Raw genomic sequence first — 22516 nt, 5'->3', positions numbered from 1 at the left:
CCCTATTGCTGCTCTGTGCCATTTTCCTCGCTGTCCCTGTGCCCCCCGCCCGCTCCCCGCTTCCCGCCGCCTGCGTGCAGCCACGCCCACTTTTCCCTCTGTGCGCTCCCCGATCCCGCCTCCCAGCTGCTCCTCCCTCCCTCACACTTGGCCATAAATGCCGACCGTGCGTACGCGCAGCGTTGACGCGCAGCGGGGGTGCCAACTGTGCGCCGAAGGCGCGCCAAAGGTAAGCCCGTCTGCGCCCGTCCGCGCCTGGACCACGCCCAGTGCCAGGACCCCTGGCACCCACCGGCGGAAGACGACCCGTCGGACCTACGACGCCACCGAACTCATCGCACTCAACACCGGCGTGATCCCTGGATGCTACCGAGCCACTCCGAGGCGCAGCCACGGACCCTTCAGCTGCCACTCCTGCAAGTTCTCCTGCATCCGGACCTGCACCGCACCCGCACCCACCAAGCCGAGAACCAGCAGCAACCACCTGAAGTGCATCCTGCTCAACACCCGCTCCGTCCACAGACACGCCGTCGAGCTTTGGAACCTTCTCGACACAACATCACCAGACGTCGCCTTCCTCACGGAAACATGGATGAACGCCTCCTCAGCGCCCGACATCGCCATCGCCATTCCAGACGGCTACAAGATCATCCGGAGGGACCGCGGAAACCAGACCGGAGGAGGCATCGCCATCATCCACAGGAACACCATCCGCATCACGAGCAACTCCGACGACAACCTCACAACCGCCGAACACCTGCACGTCCAGATCCACACCGACCCCAAGACCACCCTCAGAGGCACCCTCATCTACAGACCCCCGGGACCACGCACACAATTCAGCGAAGACATCGCCGACTTCATCAGCCCACGCGCTCTCCCCTCCGCTGACTACATCCTCCTCGGGGACCTCAACTTCCACCTGGAGAACAACAACGACCGCAACACCACCACCCTGCTGGACAACATCGCCACCCTCGGTCTCAAGCAGCTGGTGACCACCCCCACCCACTACGCCGGACACACACTCGACCCCGTCTTCTCCTCCAGCAAGGACATCTCCTTCAGCCACGCCACCGGACTCCACTGGACGGACCACAGCTGCGTCCACTTCAGCTACAAAAAGAACACGATACACCACCACCAGCAACAGGTTGCACGCAGAAGATGGAACAAGATCACAGCCGACCAGCTCGCCACTTCCCTGAGCCAGGACCCCCCCGCAAGCTCAGCGAACCCCAGCCAGGCCGCCAACAACCTCACGAAGTGGATCAGCAACTGCGCAGACGACCTCGCCCCACTGAGGACCCCGCCCAGCACACACGGCAGCAAGAAAGCACCCTGGTTCACCGACAAACTCAAGAGCTCGAAGAGGATCTGCCGAGCCCTCGAGAGAGCCTGGCGCAGAGACCCAACACCAGACAACATGACCACCCTCAAGCTCGCCACTCGAAAACACCACCAACTGATCCACACCACCAAGCAAACCGCATTCAAGGAACGACTGGACAACAACGCCCACAACAGTAAGGAACTCTTCAACATCGTCAAAGAGCTCTCCAACCCCAGCGCCGGAAACAACGACATCACCCCATCACAAGACCTCTGCAACTCCCTCGCCTCCTACTTCCACAACAAGATCGCGGACATACACAACAGCTTCAGCACAGAGCCGACGCACCCCACGACGGCACCTGCACCCCCCACCACCACCCTCCGCGCCTGGACCCCGATCAACACCGAGGAAACCCTACGCACGATGAACTCCATCCACTCCGGATCTCCAACCGACCCCTGCCCTCACCACGTCTTCAACAAGGCCGACTCCATCATCGCACCCCACCTGTGGGACATCATCAACACCTCCTTCGACACAGCGACCTTCCCGGAGAGCTGGAAGCATGCCGAACTCAGCGCTCTACTGAAGAAACCATCAGCGGACCCCACCGAACTCAAAAACTACCGCCCCATCTCGCTCCTCCCGTTTCCGGCCAAAGTCATCGAGCAGACCGTCAACAAGCAGCTGGCCACCTTCCTCGAGACGAATGGATCCCTCGACCACTCGCAGTCCGGCTTCCGGGCCAACCACAGCACCGAGACCGCCCTCATCGCTGCCACTGATGACATCCGAGCCCTGCTCGACAACGGGGAAACAGCGGCCCTCATCCTCCTGGACCTTTCCGCGGCTTTCGACACTGTCTGCCACCGCACCCTAGAGCAGCGCCTCAGCAACGTCGGAATCCAAGAGAAGGCACTAGATTGGATCATCTCCTTCCTCGCCGGTAGGACCCAGAGAGTCCGCCTCCCCCCGTTCAGATCAGAAGCCACCGAAGTCATCTGCGGTGTTCCTCAAGGCTCCTCGCTCAGCCCCACCCTCTTCAATGTCTACATGAGCCCCCTTGCGGCCATCGCACGCCAACACAACCTCAACATCATCACTTACGCCGATGACACCCAGCTGATCCTCTCCCTCACCAACGACCCCGCCACCGCCAGAGCCAGCCTACAAGAGGGGATGAAAGACGTAGCCGAGTGGATGAAGAACAGCCGCCTGAAACTGAACTGAGACAAGACGGAAGTCCTCATCCTGGGACCTTCGCCCTCCGCCTGGGACGACTCCTGGTGGCCCCCCGCCCTGGGCAGCGCACCCAAACCAACAGACCAAGCACGCAACCTGGGCTTCATCCTGGACTCCTCCCTCTCCATGACCAGACAAGTCAACGCCGTCTCCTCGTCATGCTTCAACATCCTGCACATGCTACGCAAGATCTTCCGGTGGATCCCCACCGAGACCAGGAAGACGGTCACCCAGGCCCTCGTCACCAGCCGACTGGACTACGGCAACTCCCTCGACGCCGGAACCACTGCCAGACTCCAGAAGAGACTCCAGCGAATCCAGAACGCCTCAGCAAGACTCATCCTGGACATCCCCCGACACAGCCACATTTCCGGACACCTGAGAGACCTGCACTGGCTCCCAGTCAACAAGAGAATCACGTTCCGACTCCTCGCCCACGCACACAAAGCCCTACACAACCAAGGCCCAAGATACCTCAACAGTCGCCTCAACTTCTACACTCCCACATGCCAGCTCCGATCCACCAACCACGCCCTCGCCGCCGTCCCCCGCATCCGAAGAGCCACCACAGGAGGAAGATCCTTCTCCTACCTCGCAGCCAAGATGTGGAACTCCCTCCCGACCCACCTCCGGTTGACCCAAGACCACCTCGCCTTCAGGAAGCCGCTCAAGACCTGGCTGTTCGAACAGTAGCGGACCCCCCCTCCCAAAGCGCCTTGAGACCCTCCGGGTGAGTAGCGCGCTATATAAATGCTGTGATAGATAGATAGATAGATAGATAGATAGATAGATAGATAGATAGATAGATAGATAGATAGATAGATAGATAGATAGATAGATAGATAGATAGATAGATACTTGCCCTGGGTCTCCCTAGATGAACCCACATCACCCCCTACCTCAGGGAACTTCACTGGCTCCATATACAGAAAAGATTCTGGTTTAAGCTTCTGACCCATGCATACAAAGACCTACACAACTGTGGACCCGGTTACTTGAACCACTGCCTTAACATCCATCAGCCCACTAGACACCTTTCTCTAACCCTCACCCCCACATCTAATGTAGCAGATGCGGAGGTCACTCCTTCCTCTACCTAGTAGGGAAGACATAGAATGAGTTACTCTTTCATCTACGGGCCTCCCTATCTCTTTCAGAGTTTCAAAAGTCCCTGAAGACCTGACTAATCAACTGGACCCTGCAAGTGCCTGGATACCCTCATGGGTGACAAGAAGCACTCTACAAACCTGCTGTGCCTTACTGCCTCGCCGCCGGCCTCGCGGCCGCCTTGCGTCACCCCTTGTGTTTGCTCCAGCTGTTTTTGACGTAATTTGTGCTTGTTTTTTTGTGGTATTGTATTTTGCTGTGCTTACGTTTTTTTCCTCCTGTTCTCGATCTGTTTCCCCCCCATCTGTGCCTGTAGTATTGTAATTTGTTGTTAACTCGGCTCCTTCCCCTTTTCCCGCCGTCCTCGCCGCTCTCCCTCCCCGCTTCCCGCCACCGCCATTTGACCCGCCCCTTTCTCTTCTGTTCCCTCCCCGCTCCCGCCTCCCAGCTGCTCCGCCCACCCGCGCACTTGGCCTTATATGGCGACCGTGCGACGCAGGTGAGTGTGACCCACTTGTGGGACACCCCCGCGCCGCACGGCCACCAGCTGCTGCGTGTGCGCCTCTGCTCTGCTGTGCCTTACTGCCTCGCCGCCGGCCTCGCGGCCGCCTTGCGTCTCCCCTTGTGTTTGCTCCAGCTGTTTTTGACGTAATTTGTGCTTGTTTTTTTGTGGTATTGTATTTTGCTGTGCTTACGTTTTTTTCCTCCTGTTCTCGATCTGTTTCCCCACCCATCTGTGCCTGTAGTATTGTAATTTGTTGTTAACTCGGCTCCTTCCCCTTTTCCCGCCGTCCTCGCCGCTCTCCCTCCCCGCTTCCCGCCACCGCCATTTGACCCGCCCCTTTCTCTTCTGTTCCCTCCCCGCTCCCGCCTCCCAGCTGCTCCGCCCACCCGCGCACTTCGCCTTATATGGCGACCGTGCGAACGCGCAGCGTTGACGCGCAGCGGGCGCGCCGATTGTGCGCCGAAGGCGCGCCAAAGGTAAGCCCGTCTGCGCCCGTCCGCGCCTGGACCGCGCCCAGTGCCAGGACCCCTGGCCCCCACCGACGGAAGCCGACCCGACGCACCTACAACGCCGCCGATCTCATCGCACTCAACACCGGCCGCATCCCAGGTTGTCATCGAGCCGCCCCGAAGCACACCCACGGACCCTTCAGCTGCCACGCCTGCAAGTTCACCTGCATCCGGACTCACCCTGCACCAGCACTCCCCAAGCCAAACATCAGCAGCAACCACCTCAAGTGCATCCTGCTCAACACCCGCTCCGTCCACAGACACGCCGTAGAACTCTGGAACCTCCTCGACACCACCGCCCCTGACGTCGCCTTCCTCACAGAGACCTGGATGAACGCCTCCTCAGCCCCAGACATCGCCATCGCCATCCCAGAGGGCTACAAGATCATCCGGAGGGACCGCACCGCCAACCAGACGGGAGGAGGCATCGCCATCATCCACAGGGACACCATCCGCATCACGACCAACACCGACGACACCCTAACCACCGCTGAACACATGCACTTCCAGATCCACACCGACCCGAAGACCACCCTCAGAGGCACCCTGATCTACCGACCCCCGGGACCACGCACACAATTCAGCGAGGACATCGCCGACTTCGTCAGCCCGCATGCCCTCCCCTCCGCCGACTACATCCTCCTGGGGGACCTCAACTTCCACCTGGAGAACAACAGCGACCGCAACACCATCAGCCTGCTCGACAACCTCGCCAACCTCGGACTCAAGCAACTGGTGACCTCCCCCACCCACCTCGCCGGACACACACTCGACGCCGTCTTCTCATCCAGCAAAGACATCGCCTTCAGCCACGCAACAGGACTCCACTGGACGGACCACAGCTGCGTCCACTTCACCTTCAAAAGAACGACGATCCACCACCACCAGCAACAGGTTGCCCGAAGAAGCTGGAACAAGATCACAGCCGACCAGCTCACCGCTTCCCTGAGCCAGCACCCTCCCGCCAGCTCAGCGAACCCCAGCCAGGCCGCCGACAACCTCACGAAGTGGATCAACAACTGCGCAGACGAACTCGCCCCTCTGAGAACCCCACCCAGCGGACCCTGCAGCAGAAAAACACCATGGTTCACCGACGAACTCAAGAGCTCCAAGAAGAACTGTCGAGCCCTCGAGAAAGTCTGGAGAAGGGAACCAACCACGGACAACATGACCACCCTCAAGCTCGCCACCCGGAAACACCACCAACTGATCCGCGCCACCAAGAAAAATACATACAAGGACCGGCTGGACAACAACGCACACAACTGCAAGGAACTCTTCAACATCGTGAAAGAGCTCTCCAACCCCAACGCCGGAAACAATGACATCACCCCGTCGCAAGACCTCTGCAACTCCCTCGCATCCTACTTCCACAACAAGATCGCGGACATACACAACAGCTTCAGCAACCAACCAACGCAAGCCACAACCACAACAACGCCACCCACCACCACCCTCCGCACCTGGACTCCGATCAGCACCGAAGACACCATCCGCACAATGAACTCCATCCACTCCGGATCTCCGACTGACCCCTGCCCTCACCACGTCTTCAACAAGGCCGACGCTGTCATCGCACCCCACCTGCGGGACATCATCAACACCTCCTTTGACACCGCCACCTTCCCTGAGAGCTGGAAGCACGCCGAACTCAGCGCTCTTCTCAAGAAACCCACAGCAGACCCCACCGACCTCAAGAACTACCGTCCCATCTCGCTCCTCCCGTTCCCGGCCAAAGTCATCGAGAAGACCGTCAACAAACAGCTGGCCGCCTTCCTCGAGACGAATGGATCCCTCGACCCCTCACAGTCTGGCTTCCGAGTGAACCACAGCACCGAGACCGCCCTCATAGCTACCACCGATGACATACGAACTCTGATGGACAACGGAGAAACAGCGGCCCTCATCCTCCTGGACCTCTCCGCGGCTTTCGACACTGTCTGCCACCGCACCCTAGTACAGCGCCTCGACAACATCGGAATCCAGGACAAGGCACTGGAATGGATCACCTCCTTCCTCGACGGAAGAAAACAGAGAGTCCGCCTACCACCGTACAAGTCAGAGGCCACCAAAGTCATCTGCGGCGTCCCTCAAGGATCCTCACTGAGCCCCACCCTCTTCAACGTCTACATGAGCCCCCTCGCGGCCATCGCACGCCAACACAACCTCAACATAATCTCCTAAGCCGACGACACCCAGCTGATCCTCTCCCTGACCAACGACCCCACCACCGCCAGAGCCAACCTGCACGAAGGGATGAGAGATGTAGCCGAATGGATGACGACCAGCCGCCTGAAACTGAACTCGGACAAGACGGAGGTCCTCATCCTGGGCTCCTCGCCCTCCGCCTGGGACGACTCCTGGTGGCCCCCCGCCCTGGGCACCGCACCCAAACCGACGGACCACGCACGCAACCTGGGCTTCATCCTGGACTCCTCCCTCTCCATGACCAGACAAGTAAACGCCGTCTCCTCGTCCTGCTTCAACATCCTGCGCATGCTACGTAAGATCTTCCGGTGGATTCCCACCGAGACGAGGAAGACGGTCACCCAGGCCCTCGTCACCAGCCGACTGGACTACGGCAACGCCCTCTACGCCGGAACCATTGCCAAGCTCCAGAAGAGACTCCAGCGGATCCAGAACGCCTCGGCCAGACTCATCCTCGACATCCCCCGACGCAGCCACATCTCCGGACACCTGAGAGATCTGCATTGGCTCCCGGTCAACAAGAGAATCACCTTCCGGCTCCTCACCCACGCGCACAAAGCCCTACACGACCAAGGCCCGAGCTACCTCAACAACTGGATCAACTTCTACACTCCCAAGCGCCTCCTCAGATCAACCAGCCACGCCCTCGCCGCCGTCCCCCGCATCCGAAGAGCGACAACAGGAGGAAGGTCCTTCTCCTACCTGGCTGCCAAGACCTGGAACTCACTCCCGACCGACCTGCGCCTGACCCAAGACCACCTCTCCTTCAGGAAGAAGCTCAAGACCTGGCTGTTCGAGCAGTAACGGCACCCCCCCCCCATCCCAGCGCCTTGAGACCCTACGGGTGAGTAGTGCGCTTTATAAATGACTTGACTTGACTTGATTGATTGATTGATTGATTAATTCCGACAGTAGATAGATAGATAAATGGATGGATGGATGAATGAATGGATGGACGGGTGGACGGACAGACGGATGGACAGACGGATGGATGGACGGATGGATGGATGGATGGATGATGGGTGGATGGGTGGATGGATGGATTCAACTTACTCTGGGAATGTTTGCTTTCAATATGGTACTTTACTTTTCGAATTTCGGTAATGCTTATCTTTCAATTTATTATAGTATGACACTATGCCGATTTGTAATATGCATTTCTATTTCAGAATTCGTTTTTTTAGCACAGCTCTTTGCATGTTTAATTTCTGTATTTTATAAGCTTGTTTGACATCAGAATTAGCCATTGTGGATATTTTACAGTATGAATCTATGACGATCGAATTTCAATACGTCACTATGTTGGAGTTCAGCATTTGGGTAAGCTAGTTCAATAGCAGTATATTTTGTGAGTCTATAAATATTTCGGGATATTAAGTTTCATTAATTTAGGATGTCTTTAAACTTGCAAATTTCAATCGGTCTTTCATTTTGAGGTGACATTACGCTGACTACTTCTGACATCTGTGACTTGATGCTTGATTTCTAGTTGATACTAAGCTGGTCTGTTTTCAGGATGGCACCATGATCGTTTGAGTGCAGTAGGACACTGTGATTGCCCGTGGCTTGATTTTAATAAGCCCTCACTTCTGAGTTGCTGAAGTGAATGCGAGGTCGGCGCACTAGAGGTAAAAGGGCACGTCAAAGGGAAGGATTTTGATTGTTTCATTATCAGAAAGTATTGGCTCACCCACAGATTCGACTGCATCCTTTGTAGTGTTGTGGGCCACCAGGCCCACATGCGAGCAAAGGACAACACAGACACAGTAGGATAGTACTGGAACTGGCCTCGAGCATGTGCACCCGGGCCCTTTTATTAGCAGGGTCACGTCACCTGTGATGCTTGTGATGGATGGGTGTGGGGTTCATGTGTGTCCAGCCCTTGAGGGAGTGGCTGGAAATACCAGTGCCTACTGAGACACTAGAACGTGTCCAGCAGGACACTACATTCTTCTCAACATGTTGTGGATTACGAATTCTATGTTGTGGAAGGATGATGGTGTCGAACACCAGGTTGTAATGCCAGCCAGAAACTTATATGCTCATTGCTGACATCTGCTATGAACTGCAGGTCACTTAACAGTCGTAATTACGGACAGCAGTGCTGCATTTGTAACAAAATGAAGTGCCAGGGCCCATGGCATTATGCACTGCTGCACATGCACCCTTCAACTGTAGAAGCAAATACTAGTTTTAACAAGTAAGAGATGTTAAGTAGTTGAATGCTCGATTAATGAACTTTGTTTAAAAATACAGACACAGTACTGCCTTGTGGTAGATTTTCATAAATGCTTGATTACGATTAGAAACAAGCCGGGTCCAAGCACCAGCAAACACTGGCACAAATTAAGATTGTCTGGCAGCCTTTCATTTTGAGGTAGGTAAACAGAGTCACCTTACACTGTGTAATAGTAACAAGTATTCTCACAAATTGCAGCACTTAGAAGCAGCAGACGTGTGATATGAAGCACTCTGTACAAGACAAGTTAGTATCAGCATTCTATGTATGGACTAGCTTGGATAGTCTAGGCTTTAAATACCCTGTGTCCTTCCACCTATTGCATGTGTCCTTATTTCTTAATCTCTTTCGGATTAAAAACATAGACCACAGCAGAACATCACTACACGAGCCTCTATCGGTTCTTATCACCACTTCTACAACTTACAAACTCTTACTCCACTGAGTGACTTCAATCCCTGTCCTAACATTCCTACGAAACATCGATTCTAGATAGCACTGCCATGGCAAATCTGGTCGATGGTCAGATCCCCTTTTGAGGGTAATAGTCAGAGCAAAGGACGGGCAAATACATTTAAATATACCGGTCCATTGCCACGAAGACATCACTCTGAAGTTTATTTAGAAGCCAGTTCCTCGAAGGTAGCTTCAACTTGAACTAATGTGAGCTTAATATTGGTATTATTATTATTATTATTAGTAGTAGTAGTAGTAGTAGCAGAAGTTCTAATACTACTACTAGCATTAGCAGTACTATCATGAATATTATTGTTAACAGCCATAACATTCATCATCATCATCATCATCATATGATACTAATTCAAATATCTAATATATTGGACCTATCATACAGAAGTTGAACCCACCTTTGAGCCCGCCGTTCATAATCTGCTTACGAGCTTGGTGTCCAGTGCCTTCTTCCTTGTTAGTAAATAATAAATGTAAACTGCAAAAACAACTTGTGCGCAAAAGCAAAGCAAGATGGTGTATACATAAAAGCCATTAGGATTCTTTACAAGTAGCTGAGATTTGAAGCTAAGCATTCCTTCCTATCTGTGAGGTGTCAATCAGGTAAAAATCATACCAAACTCTTTAACACGTTTCGCCCCTTCTCTGGTATTATGAAAGGACCTTCTCAACAATTCTGTTAGGCCCACATGCATCAAGCATTTTTGCAGTCGCAGACGGTGCGATTCCTTAAAATCGGCCGTTTGCGAATGCAAAAGTGCTTGTTGGGATGCATCATGCCATTTTAGAAGTCGCATCTTTTTTACGATTTCTAAAATTGCATTAGCATTTAAGAAATCGCAATTGTGCGATTTCTTAAATGCTATGCATCATTATAGAAAAATATGCTTTTTTTAAAATTGGAAGTGCAAATTACCACGAAGTTCAACTTCGTGGTAAATTGCGAAATTGATTAAATATGCACAAAAATGCATTTTTTAAACTGTAAAGTTACACACACACATGTCCTTAGGACATGTGTGTATGTAACTTATGCTGAAAAGTACATTTCAGGGGTGCATGGGGGGGTCCTTTGGACCCCCCCCTGCACCCATGAAATTTTCTAAGTGCCACTCGCAATTTCCATTGACTCCTATGGGCCTTTTGGCCCATAGGAATCAATGGAAATTGCGAAAATGTAGTTAAGAAATCGGTATTTCTTTGGGATTCCGTAAAAAATGCGATTTTTACCGAATCCCACAAGAATACCGAAAATATTGATGCATATCATTTTGCATTTCTTAATTTGCGATTCCTTATTTTTCGCAAATTAAGAAATGCAAAAAGACACAATGATGCATGTGGGCCTTAATGTATTATGACCTCAGTTTTTATTTAAGGAATGTGATTACTAACAGGTTGGTCCAATGTCAGAATCGCATTCTTCGTCATCATCTTCAATAGAACACCCTTTCTAGGTCTGGGTAGACAACACTGCTATCTAGCGACCTAGTGTTGACAATATTTTCAACCATATATAGAGTGGATTTTGGATCCTCCCTGAGGAATACTTCTCTCTAACCTCCTGGCATTGACTATTTGGTGTATCATTCGACCACCTATATTGTGCTTACGCCCTAATGCATGAGTGACTATTTTCAAACTCAAAAGTACACTGAATCATCAAACATTAAACTTCCTATCTCATAGGCGCTTTGTATAGAAGGTGATTGTGTTTTTTTATTGTTTAGCCGGGGTTCAAAATGCAGCCAGACCTATTGGCATTTGCAGTGCATGTTTTCATAAAGAGGCAATGACATTTTTATCTGACTGCACTTTTTTCATATTTTAAAATGTCAAGTTTATGTTTCAGTGCTCATTCTAAAGAAATCTTTATGGGATCCTAAATAGTTTTCTATCAATCCATTTCCAATCTACCAGTGTGTTCTAATTTTTTAGACACTGTGGTTGCTAAACTGTTCTAGATAGATCTGGATGCCAATATGTGTCACTCCATCCAGTGAAGCTCCAGACAGAGACACAGTACCAAGACCATCGTCACATGAGTGTGGTGTGTTTTGCTCAAGATTTGTATGGTGGGAGGAGAACTGTGCTTGCCCCTGTAGACCTCTCAGTCTTGTTTCTAAGGTGGATAATTTCATTCTCAAAAACCTAAGGTCACTGAAGACTAGAATGCTCCTCTTTAATTCACATCTCTTCTTGATATGCAAGCCTCATCTATTCCACACAGACATTTTAATTTCTAAGGCCTCTAATTTGACTTGCACTTTCTCGAGATGCTATGCTTGATTTTTCTGCGATTGCATGCTTGCTTAATTTGAGTCTAATACTACGCTTGATTTCAGCATGAAACAGGCCTTGGTTTATTCCAATGTGATACTATACTTTGTGCAAGACATGTTTGGTTTGATTTCAGTGTGCAACCATGATTGTTTGGTGTCAGTATGACAAGACTTGAAGTTGTATTTCAGTACAATGCGCATTGCCTACTTATTTTACATGTTACACCACACATGATTCAAGTTTGAAAGTACTGTAGTACTGCATGTGTAATTTCAGTTTGACACTATACTTGATTTTTATTCAATTAGAGTAAGCCACTGTGCTTGTTCCTAGTGTGATGTTCTGCTTGTTTAATTTCCCGAGAAAGCAATACAACCCCCTGGCAGCTCTCATTGTTCTGGGGTTTTCAGATCCCAGAACATCTAACTAGTTTTTGGGGTTTAGACCACGCCCACAAAGACCAGGACAGGCGCTGCAGGGCAGAGGCACAGACAGGCCCAGCCTGATCCCTCAGAAGCCACTGGAAAGCAGGCAATTTGCTCCCAGAGTGACCACTGCGCCTTCGACGAGGCCTGGTCACCCCTCCTGCCTCCCACGCCTGCCGCTGTCTCCTGCCTGACTCCTGCCTGCTGAAAGCGTGACCCAGCCGCCGCTGGGCTGCCCGGATCACCCCCCTGCTGCCACGCTTGGAGTGCCCGCCGCCCAGGGTTCCCGCCGCTGCCCCCTGCGGACCCGCCCACCACCAGCCCATTCGCCGCCCAGCTGACCCGCCCTCCCAGGCTCCTTACTTATGACGCCCCCAGAGCGACCGCGCAGCGGACGCGTGCAGCGGGAGCACCAAATGAGCGCCGAAGGTGCGCCAAAGGTAAGCCCGTCTGCGCCCGTCCGGGCCTGGACCGCGCCCAGTGCCAGGACCCCTGGCTCCCGCAGACACCAGCCCACCCGCCGGACCTACGACGCCACCGAACTCTACGCACTCAACGCCAGCCGAATCCCGGGATGCTATCGAGCCACCCCGAGACGCACTCACGGACCCTTCTGCTGCCACTCCGGCAAGTACACCTGCATCCGGACCTGCACTACTCCAGCACCGACTAAGACCAAACGGGCAACAGCAGCAACCACCTGAAGTGCATCCTGCTCAACGCCCGCTCCGTCCACAGACACGCCGTCGAGCTCTGGAACCTGCTCGACACCACAGCCCCAGACGTCGCCTTCCTCACGGAAACCTGGATGAACCCCTCCTCAGCGCCCGACATCGCCATCGCCATCCCAGACGGCTACAAGATCATCCGGAGGGACCGCATCAACCAGACTGGAGGAGGCATCGCCATCATCCACAAGAACACCATCCGCATCACGACCAACACCGACGACACCCTCGCACCCGCCGAGCACCTTCACTTCCAGGTCCACATCAACCCCTAGACCACCCTCAGAGGCACCCTCATCTACAGACCCCCGGGACCACGCACACAATTCAGCGAAGACATCGCCGACTTCATCAGCCCGCACGCCCTCCCCTCCGCTGACTACATCCTCCTCGGGGACCTCAACTCCACCTGGAGAACAACAACGACCGCAACACCACCACCCTGCTGGACAACCTTGCAAACCTCGGACTCAGCAGCTGGTGACCACCCCCACCCACTACGCCGGACACACACTCGACCCCGTCTTCTCATCCAGCAAGGACATCGCCTTCAGCCACGCCACCGGACTCCACTGGACAGACCACAGCTGCATCCACTTCAGCTTCAGAAGGACCATGACTCACCACCACCAGCAACAGGTTGCACGCAGAAGCTGGAACAAGATCACAACCGACCAGCTCGCGACCTCCCTGAGCAAGAACCCACCCACCAGCGCAACGAACCCCAGCCAAGCGGCCACCAACCTCACGAAGTGGATCAGCGACTGCGCATACGACCTCGCCCCCCTGAGGACCCAGCCCAGAAAACCCTGCAGCAAGAGAGCCCCATGGTTCACCGACGAACTCAAGAGCTCCAAGAAGAACTGCCGAGCCCTCGAGAGAGCCTGGCGCAGAGACCCAACACCAGACAACATGACTGCCCTCAATCTCGCCACCCGAAAACACCACCAACTGATCCACGCCACCAAGAAAACTGCATTCAAGGAACGACTGGACAACAACGCACACAACAGCAAGGAACTTTTCAACATCGTTAAAGAGCTCTCCAACCCCAACGCCGGAAACAACGACATCACCCCTTCGCAAGACCTCTGCAACTCCCTCGCCGCCCACTTCCACAACAAGATCTCGGTAATACACAACAGCTTCAGCACTCAACCGACGCACGCCACGACCCAACCACCGCCCCCCACCACCACCCTCCGCGCCTGGACCCCGATCAGCACCGAAGACATCGTCCGCACGATGAACTCCATCCACTCCGGATCTCCGACCGACCCCTGCCCTCACCACGTCTTCAACAAGGCCGACGCTGTCATCGCACCCCACCTGCGGGACATCATCAACACCTCCTTCGCCACCGCCACCTTCCCAGAGAGCTGGAAGCACGCCGAACTCAGCGCTCTACTAAAGAAGCCTTCAGCCGACCCCACCGACCTCAAGAACTACCGCCCCATCTCGCTGCTCCCGTTCCCTGCAAAAGTCATCGAGAAGATCGTCAACAAGCAGCTTGCCGCCTTCCTCGAGACAAACGGATCCCTCGACCTCTCGCAGTCTGGCTTCCGGGCCAATCACAGCACCGAGACCGCCCTGATCGCAGCCACCGATGACATCCGAGCCCTGCTCGACAACGGAGAAACGGCGGCCCTCATCCTCCTGGACCTCTCCGCGGCCTTCGACACTGTCTGCCACCGTACACTAGTGCAGCGCCTCAGCAACGTCGGAATCCAGGAGAAGGCACTAGAGTGGATCACCTCCTTCCTCGCCGGAAGGACACAGAGAGTCCGCCTCCCCCCGTTCAGATCAGAAGCCACCGAAGTCATCTGCGGCGTCCCTCGAGGCTCCTCGCTCAGCTCAACCCTCTTCAACGTCTACATGAGCCCCCTCGCTAACATCGCACGCAAGCACAACCTCAACATCATCTCCTACGCCGACGACACCCAGCTGATCCTCTCCCTCACCAACGACCCCACCACCGCCAGAGCCAACCTTCACGAAGGGATGAAAGAGGTAGCCGAATGGATGAAGAACAGCCGCCTGAAGCTGAACTCAGACAAGACGGAAGTCCTCATCCTGGGATCCTCACCCTCCGCCTGGGACGACTCCTGGAGGCCCCCCGCCCTAGGCAGCGCACCCAAACCAACAGACCACGCACGCAACCTGGGCTTCATCCTGGACTCCTCCCTCTCTATGACCAGACAAGTCAACGCTGTCTCCTCGTCGTGCTTCAACATCCTGCGCATGCTACGTAAGATCTTCCGGTGGATCCCCACCGAGACCAGGAAGACGGTCACCCAGGCCCTCGTCACCAGCCGTCTGGACTACGGCAACTCCCTCTATGCCGGAACCACCGCCAAACTCCAGAAAAGACTCCAGCGGATCCAGAACGCCTCAGCACGACTCATCCTGTACATCCCCCGTCGCAGCCACATCTCCGGACACCTGAGAGACCTGCACTGGCTCCCGGTCAACAAGAGAATCACCTTCCGTCTCCTCACCCACGCACACAAAGCCCTACACAACCAAGGCCCAGGATACCTCAACAGCCGCCTCAACTTCTACGCTCCCAAACGCCAGTTTCGATCGACCAGCCACGCCCTCGCCGCCGTCCCCCGCATCCGAAGAGCCACCACAGGGGGACGGTCCTTCTCCTACCTCGCCGCCAAGACTTGGAACTCCCTCCCGACCCACCTCCGCCTGACCCATGTCCACCTCGCCTTCAGGAAGCAACTCAAGACCTGGCTGTTCGAACAGTAGCGGAGCCCCCTCCCCTAGCGCCTTGAGACCATCTGGGTGAGTAGTGCGCTATATAAATGCTATGATTGATTGATTGATTGACAGCCTCTCCACCCCCAAATCCCCTATATAAATCCACAACTACAAATGCCCCGCCCCTCCTCACCGCCACCTGCTTAGAACAAGTGATACATACATCGGTTAAGAACACAGAATCTGTGCAAACCTGCACAAAAGAATCTGCTAGTTACAGAAGGTTATTTATAGACAGTGGGTGGGAAACTCCGCACCTGGGGAAGTTCGAAGAGTTTTGCTCTCTCCGTACCATGGAGCATGGAGTTTCAGAAACACAGCGCAGCTGGCAGAGTTTTTTCTTGCATTCAGCTCGCCAACATTAAGTTGGGGAGTGAGAAAATCAAGTGCTAGGCAGCCTCCTGACAAGACATCTCAAGACGAGCGTTCGAGGTGTGTCTCAACAGCTCCTGCAGAGAAAGCTACCGCTCGTGATGAAAAAGCTGCCTCTCAAGTAGAAAATCTACTTGAGCGGAAGAAAGAAACAGCACCCTCCAGTACGCAGAGTGGTACCGTGCATGCAGATTTTACAGTGCAGGACAAGCTCCTGGTGCTAAAACGCAGCACGAGAAGCACAACGTACTGAACTCCGCTGCTAGTGGAACTACGCAAAATCTCACAAAGTTTTTAGATAACTCCACAGAATTCTACGGAGTGAAACTCCATGAGTTCCGCCCACCCCTAGTTATTCCCTATTCTAGGGACTTTAACTTGTGATCCATTTTAGCTCATGTGTAGGCAATACTGGGAATCGTGGGCGGAGGACCATGGCGGTCGGGTAAACGCGACCGCTGCCTCTCACCTCTCCGTTTGTACCGCGAAGCACTTCCAGCCCGGACCCAGGACGGCACCCTAGGTGTAGCACTCGTGACGGTCGTGCCACTCACTCAGTCCGTTTCTAGCTGCCAAAAGTTGACCAGAAGAGAGGGCAACAAGCCCTGGAATCTCTTTCCGCCATTCCATCCTTGCAGCAGCCCTTCTGCCGCGGCGACCAGTGGTTGCTACTTGCTCTACAGCTCCGCCGGGATTCGCGGGCATCAGCACAGCTCCACTTCCAGGTCACTGGGGGCAGCTTCAGAACAAGTCCCCGGGCACGTGCACCATTACATTTACCGGAGTTCCAGGCACCCCAGCCTAAGTGCCCTAAAATGACCCCCCATATTGCTACAAGGGGTAAGGGACATAAAACAACAAAGGCTGACAAGGCAGAACAGACCTCAGATGTGCCACCGAAGCTTCCAGGTACTTTTAGATATACTCTGAGGAATTCAAGGGTAGATTTCTCGTTAGGTCCACCCAGGGAGGAGGAAATAGTAATATCGCCCCCAAACATTTCTCCTATTAAGGTACCGGCACATAATGGTATAACATCTCCCAGTCTAATTTCTCATAAATTAACCTCAGCATCTAAAGGGACATTTTATGAGCATAAGCAGAAAAAGAAAAATGAAAAAACACAGGCAGCCCCATATGATCCACCTATTAGGAAAACACAAATTACTCCCTCATTAAGATCTTATTTTAAGGTTCAAGAAAGGGAGGAAAAGGAGGGGCGACCTACACCACCTTCCACTCACAATACCCCTCTTCAAGTAACCCCCTGCAAGGAAATGGCACACTCACTTAAAGAACAGAGCAAACATATGGGGCAGGGGGGAGTCCCTCTCTCTAATAAATTCCAAGTGCTTGGGGAGAACTTATTAGATCCTGAGATCAGACTAGGAGAGGACTCTGTGGCTCCAGCTTGGGAGACAACAATCGAAATCATGGAAGCAGGGAGTATATCGCAAGATACAGGGGATCTTTTGCGTGCTCTCTCGGAAGAAATAAAAAATAGGTCCACGCTTTCGGATGGAAATCAAAGCAAAGATATGTGATGTTTGTGAAAGCCTGGAAAGTAAACTTACAAACCTTTCAGAAAGTATAGGAAGCTTAGAAGTTGCCTTAGAGACGGTACAGGAGGAAACTCAGATATTTCAAAACAAATAGCAGAGCAAAAAGCGAGCGAGAGACTGCTACAGGAGAAGGTCGAGGTGTTAGAGAATCATTCCAGGAGGAACAACTTAAGGATCCTAAATATCCCTGAAGGGAAAGAAGAGGGAGACCTAAAAGAATGTGTTATAGCTCTGAGATGAGAGTTAATACCTTCTGCTAAGACTTTCGACTTGCACCAAGATATACAACGGGTGCATAGGGATCCGTTCAGGACGAATCCCAACATATCTAAGCCAAGGAAAATACGAGTAAATTTTAACACCTACATGATAAAAGAGAATCTGCTTGCTGAAGGTTTAAAAGTGGGCATTTACACAAAAGACGATTGGTCTTTTAGAATCCGATCAGACCTAGCCAGGGAGACTCAGAATCAACAGTGGGAACTAGGGAAACGCATCCAGGAGTTGAAAGCTTTAGGTGCTACGGTTCAACTAAAATTCCCTGCCACATTAAAAATAATGTGGAACAACAAGATGTTCAACATAAAGGATCCAGTTAAAGTTGTAAACCTAATAGAAAAAATGAAAAGTTAAAGGGCTAGGAGTAGAAGATAAATGAATAAATCATGATTAATACGGAGAGGTGAGGGCAAAGGGCAAATCAGAATGCCCTATTTGGTTAAAGGGAGGGTTCCTCGGGGGAGGGGGGAGAGTCAATGCACATGCGCTAATGTATATAATTCACAGGGTGGGGAGCAGTGGGAAAAAAAGAAGAAAAAAAAAGAGGTCCGTATATGCAGCAAAAAACACATTGTGATCAAAGCATGCCAAGGATTTGTGCCCCTTTTAGAAAATTAAAATGATTAATAATAATACTACCCTCAGCCTTAAGATATTAAGTTAGAATGTGAATGGGTTAAGGGTGCCAGCTAGAAGAAGAAGAATTTTGCTCTTCTTAAAACAATCAAAAAATGATATTATTATGCTTCACCTTCGGAAAATGGAGTGGGAAGAGATAGTCAAAGGTCAGAGCTGGATTAATCAGTATGCATGCACAAATCAAAATTGTAATGTAAAAGGGGTGGTTATCTTAATAAAGAATTCAGCACAAGCCAACATACTAGAAGTCATTGCAGACCCTAGGGGAGATGGTTGATAGTGATCCTGAACATCAGTTCTATAAAATACTCGTTGATCACATATTATGGACCAAATGTTGATGACTCCTCCCCACTAAATGATTTAATTCAAGTTCTGTTAGAAAATGTAACTACTATTATAATGGCCGGCGATTTTAATGCACTATTGGACCCGGTCTTAGATAAATCCTCCACACGTCCCACGGTAAATACACCGAAAATGACCCAGACGATAAAAAATGTAATGAAGACTATGGGTTTGATAGATCCGTGGAGGAATATGGCGGGCAACAACAAGGTTTTACCTTCCATGACAGAAAACATGGGCATGCGTCCTGCATCGATTATCTCTTGATCGACATCAGGTTGGGAAATAAGGTTGCGATAGTCACACACCAACCTGACCATCTGTCGGATCACTCTGCAGTGAGACTTGTTTTACCTTTAGATAGCCCCGCTTCAAGTATGAGATGGACTCTAGACAGATCCATCTTAGAGGACCAGAATATAATTACGAGCTTGAAAAAGGACACTCTAGAGTTTTTCTCTATAAACAAAAACTCTGCACAGCCAGGTACAATTTGGGACACTTACAAGGCCTATCTGTGAGGGAAACGAATAAGCCATGCCGCACAGAAGAGGAGGGAAGCCAACATAAAAATAACAGAGCAAAAGAAGTTAATGTCCGATGGACTCATTAACCTTAATAACGCAACTATTGAAGAAGAGGTCACCAAATTCCAAAAGCAGATCGGTGAAGCAAATAAAAGCTCTCTCAAACCATCTAGATGAGATTTTATTACAGAAATGGAATGCTAGCCAACTGGCACACTACGAGTACGGGGAGGAGTGTGGGAAGCTACTCGCGTGGAAGGCAAGACAGGGACTAAGCAGAAATAATGTCAAAGAAATCACAGTGGAAGAAACAGGGGAACTTTCTTAATGTGATCAAGACATAGGGAAAGCCTTCATTGACTTCTTTGAAAACTTCTATAAGGAAGACTGCCCGTTGACAAAATTTCAGATTGAGACCTGGTTAAGCTTAGACACCGCCCCTAAACTTTCAACAGACAGACAACATTATCTTAATAGTGAAATAACCCCAGACGAAGTTCGTAAAGCCATTAAAGACTCAATGAGGGGGAAAGCCCCAGGCCCAGACGACATTCCATCAGAGATTTATTAACGTCTTAGCAGAAGAAATAACTCCAGAGTTAACTTTGCTGTTTAATTACATCTATATAGGCAGCAACACTATTCCTGCTACGTGGAATTACGCCATAATCACTCTGATTTTAAAACCAAATAAAAACCCCACAGTTTGTGAATCCTACAGACCTATTTCATTATTAAACAACGATTATAAGTTATTCACAAACATCCTGGCCAAAAGATTGGGGGCAGCCATAGGTGAATTAATTAACGTTTCTCAAAAAGGGTTCATGACAGGAAGATATTTACATGAGCTGGTCCATGACTTGGTCGGCGTGATTGATTTAGCAAATGCCCAACAACACCCGTTAGCTATAATGATGGTGGATGCCGCTAAGGCTTTCGACTGTGTAAGTTGGCCGTATTTATATGAAGTCTTAAAGTTTAGCGGCGTGGGGGAACATTTCTTGCATGTTATTCAAAATATATATAGGTCTCCAAAGCAAGAATCCTAGTCAATGGTAAATTAACTCCTGTAATGGAGATAGGTAGAGGCACCAGGCAGGGTTGCCCCCTTTCACCATTATTGTTCAACTTATATATTGAACCATTGGCCAGGAGAATAAGAAGGGAACAACAAATCACTCTTTTTCAATATCAAGATTAGGTCAAGAAAGAGGCTCTGTACGCCGACGACCTCATGATATTCACACAAGACCTTGTAGGGCCTACACTATCATTATGGATATGCTTACAGACTTTGGGAAAGTGTCTAATTACTTAATGAGAATAAATCTGAGATAATGGCATGGAACACCCCCTTAGACACAACATTGAAAAAGCTAGAGAAGACTGAAATCAGATACTTAGGTATACAAATCACTAAAGATATAGATATTATGGCAAAGACTAACTGGACAATAATCGCTACAGAAACATGCAAACTCCTTAAACTCTGGTCCCATCTTCCTTTATCGATTATAGGTAGAACTAATTTAAAAAAAAAGATGTTGCTTCCTAAATATACTTTTCTGTACAACGCGCTCCCCCTGCCCGTCTGCGCCCGTCCGCGTTAAGGACGCGCGGGCCGTGGCTGGACTCTGCGAGTTATTTTTAGCATGACTTATCGATATTCTAGTCATGCCCTTTGTCAGATTAGACGTAATCTGCCTAGTTGCTCGCACTCGTCTCACCATCCTCTGAGTGGTCCCCATACCTGCCCATGTGGTCGGTGGGAACTTTCGGCACCAGTGATGGCTCCTAGTCAGGCATTATTACATCGGAGGAAGGAACTTCCTCCTCCTAATGCCATTAAAATCTGGCACCATAATGTTAGATCCCTCCCAAAACATCACCGAGATATTTTTGAGCTTATCTCGCTAGAAGGCCCTGATGTCTTCTTTATGACGGAGACCTGGCTAGGAGATGAAGATTCAGCCATTATCAATCTGGCCCTTCCCCCGGGTTATGCAATCTATACACTAAACCATAAGGGGAGAGGAGGAGGCATAGCTGTGGCCTTTAAAACTTGCTATGCCTGTATCTGGAAGCCCATGGACCTGGCTGGCGCCGAGTGCGCCCATTTCTCCATCAGCATCGGTCAGACCCAAACATTGTTGGGCCTCTTGATATACCGTCCCCCGGGAAGGGACTGCGCTTTCAGGAAAGCTCTCCCTGAGCTGGTCAGCTCTCTGTCTTTGTTCTCCTCCAATATCACCATCATCGGCGATCTTAACATCCACTTCGATGCCACGGAGTCACCAATGGTCAGAGGTCTGCTTGACGATCTTGAAGCAGTACAACTGCTCCAACTGGTCCGTCATCCCACCCATGAGGGAGGTCATATTCTTGACCCGGTTCTTCCAAATCTTCAACTGGCCGAAGTCTCTCCCCCCAGACCTATGGGTTGGAGCGACCATCACCTCATTGAGCTTTTTGTTACAATGGCAACACGTTCTACAGGGAAGCCCGATAAAACAACTTTCAGGCGACCCTGGAAAAAGCTCAAACTGGAGGACTTCCATCGTCTTATGGCCATTTCACCTCTGGTTCTTATGGATGACGTCGCAACGGGGTATAACGCCCTGTGCGATTGGATCGTTCAAGCGCTTGATGCACTTATCCCGGCCAGTTGGAGTAGAAACCGTTCTTTTCAGCCTACTCCCTGGTATTCGGAGACGCTTAGGAGGGCCAAAGCCATCTGCCGTCGAGCCGAAAGAGCATGGAGGAAGAACTATGACAGTGATCTGAAGGTGCGTTATCTTGCTGAGGTAAGGGTGTATCACAGAGCTGTCTGCCGGGCTCGAGCTGACTATTATGCTTTGGAGTTCCAGGCGAGTTCCAATCCATCCAAACTGGTTTTTAAAGTCTTGAAGGAGCTCACATTGAACAGACTTCCTAGCACGGAGATTTGCTCCCTTGCTCAGTGTGAGT

The 22516-nt window shown here is 51.4% G+C and overlaps 1 protein-coding gene across 1 annotated transcript in view; it reads right to left on the bottom strand.

Moving 5' to 3' along the window:
- Positions 1 to 22516, bottom strand: part of TMEM121 (transmembrane protein 121) — a 657309-nt gene that overhangs the window by 425297 nt on the left and 209496 nt on the right. The window lies entirely within an intron of this gene.

This window comes from Lissotriton helveticus, chromosome 9 (assembly GCF_964261635.1).
Source record: "Lissotriton helveticus chromosome 9, aLisHel1.1, whole genome shotgun sequence".
NCBI lineage: Eukaryota > Metazoa > Chordata > Amphibia > Caudata > Salamandridae > Lissotriton > Lissotriton helveticus.
This window is presented reverse-complemented; position numbering and strand designations above follow the sequence as displayed.